This window comes from Ixodes scapularis, unplaced genomic scaffold (assembly GCF_016920785.2).
Source record: "Ixodes scapularis isolate PalLabHiFi unplaced genomic scaffold, ASM1692078v2 PGA_scaffold0__279_contigs__length_252992795, whole genome shotgun sequence".
Taxonomy (NCBI): domain Eukaryota; kingdom Metazoa; phylum Arthropoda; class Arachnida; order Ixodida; family Ixodidae; genus Ixodes; species Ixodes scapularis.
The window spans coordinates 193,220,653-193,223,332 of NW_024609835.1; positions in this window are offsets into that span (position 1 = coordinate 193,220,653).

Consider the following 2,680-nt stretch of genomic DNA (forward strand, 5'->3'; position numbering starts at 1 on the left):
CGAGGTTAAGCCGTTCGTTATCTTTCTGTGCCTGTGCGGTCGGGCTAAACTAGCGCCACTAAACAAGCTACGATTGATACACATCTCAGTGCTTAAAATGATCGTTGCCAGTTATCTGAAGCTTCATCTGAAATCACAAAAAACGCTTTTCCGTCCCACACAAACTTTTAAACAGTTCGCGACAAAGCAAAGCAATATTACGTGAGCTTTCTAACACCGAAACTAATGCTGAGGAAGTCGCACTTTTGAATCATGAGGATCGGCAGTTGCGTTTTATTTGTGCTAACCACCAAGATGGCAGCACCCGCAACAATATCGGGGAAAAGAGTACCGATACTCTAAGCGCACCTTATTTGGTTTAGCTCACAGGCTAAATCAAGCACGGTGGAGGATCTCTGGCCGAGTGTGTTGTGGCACCCCAGATCAGACCACGTGAAGAAATTTACCAGTGCGAGCTCCGTTCAAGGAACAAAGCTCACGCAGTAAAACCTGTAAGGACTAAAGCCCCTCAATGTGTTTCCGTTGGTCTTTCAAGTAACGTCAGAAGGTTACCAGTGCACGAGGCCCATGTCTCGAGCGGCCCTTGGAGGCGAATGGCGGCGCAGCAATCAAATGACTGACCCTAGAAACCGAAGGTGGCGGAGCACAGGCTCGTGGCACGTCTCTTGCGTGTTTCGACAACAATGGTTGGCGGTAGATATAAAAAAAACGCTTTTATAGAGAGGCTTTAGCAGGCACCCTGGGTTCTGTCGCCCATCTACATCCTACCGTCGTGCGATCGTGTATCACATATATTGAGTGATGCACGGTAAACACTCCGAGCTAACAGTTGTACCGCACTTTTTCTGATCTACAACGGGTAACAAAGCCGCCTTACGAAACTCCTGCTCTCTCAAAAACTAGCGACTAATTTTGAATGTGCCGTTACATTGCATTTTTAACGTGTGCTCGCGTGTTCACGTTGTTTGTTTGTTTTTTTTTGTTTTTTTTTGTCTACACCTGTGGATATGCGGCTTTTACTTATGACGAAACAGACTATAGTTGTCGGACTTCTTAAAAAAATATTATATAACTAAGAAAATGGCACGTAAACGCAAAAAAATAACGAAAACAAAAAAAAAGGAAGAAAAGAAAGGATAGGCGGATTTATTGAAAAGAAATGAAATCATAGAATTGATCATAATTGTGTTTTAAGAGGTTTGTGGGAACCAAAAGCTATAAAAGCGAGCTCCATGATTTGAACGGTGCGCTGGTTCACTGGAAGAGTAGTTCAGGGAAGCATGTTCGCGCTTGTATGTTCCGCCTCGCTCGCACAATAAAGCCAAATACTTTACTGGTAATGCATTTAGTGAAACAAAGCTTACCTTCTGCACATGTGCATTGCCCTCAGTTTTCACGGATTACACACTTGTTTATCACTATTTTTTCACTTTCCATTACGATTCAGCTGATTCCCTTTTGTGTGCTACATGCATTGAGACCAAGGTGACTCAGTAGCGGTTTATTTCGCGGATTGTAAAAACAACAAAAACAAAAAAAACATGCTATTTGTCAGGGGTACCACAATCAATACAAAATATTCTAAAGTTCACATATGGCCACTTGCGTCAGCTAACGATGTTGTTGGTCTAGAACAATTGCGACTGTAAGAAATTACGTGGGAAAAACTCGTTCTAAAACGCGACCGTTGGCATGCAGTGAATGCTCATAATCGGCGCCGAGATTATTGGTAGCTCTCAGCAGATAGTGTTTTTCTATCAACCCTGATTTAGAATGTCTCCTTCTTTCTGTTGTAAGCAATCAGGACACAACTTACACCATATCTGGGGGTAATAAAATACTATGAACATTCAAACATTACGGCCTGAGCAGTATGTGTGTACAAGCTTTAGCTTTAGAGGCACCCTTAACTTTCAATCCGCCCAACGCTAGTGTAAAATGTAACGCTCTTTCAGTCTTAATCAGCGTTCCATGTGCGTGCTTACAATATATTTTATACAACGTCAAACGTTACCCGTTTGCATATTTTCATTTTCGCGCCAATCACCAAATTAAGACTGGTACATTGTGCTCTGTGCAAAACCTATCCACACACCCAGAATCTTTGCCTGGCCAGTCATTGCAATTATCACTCAATTAGTATTAAAATTAATTCATATCAATTATTGCTCGAGTTAAGTTTCAACCTTGGCATTTTCTTTTTATTATGATCCTCACGCACCAGTCCTAATTTGGGTTTACCAAACTGAACATCTCAACCTGAGTGTCATTTTTTGTGTTTTCCCATCTCGTGATTTTGGTCAACATAAATACTCAGCTACCTAAATGAGGCAGACACCTGACCGCCCAAAAAACAGTCATTTGTTTTGATTTTTCAGGAATTTAATTCCTCAAGCTAGAATTTCGGTTACCCAACCTTATCACGCCATCAAGTTTTCTTGAAAATCCACAAAGAGCCAAACGTTTGCACGACAAAGTTCCCGGCCATTCATATAAATCTGATCACATTGAAATATGTGTAATCGGCCTTCAAAATCCCCGTGGCGTGCTAAGCGCGCACAGGCAATTTTATAATTTTCAACTCGTTGGTCGTTTTGTTGCGCATGTGTCTCGCATTTTGGCTAAGGACGATTTACGCGTTTTGCTCTGGCCACATATGCTGGAGACGTGAGCTCGGAGC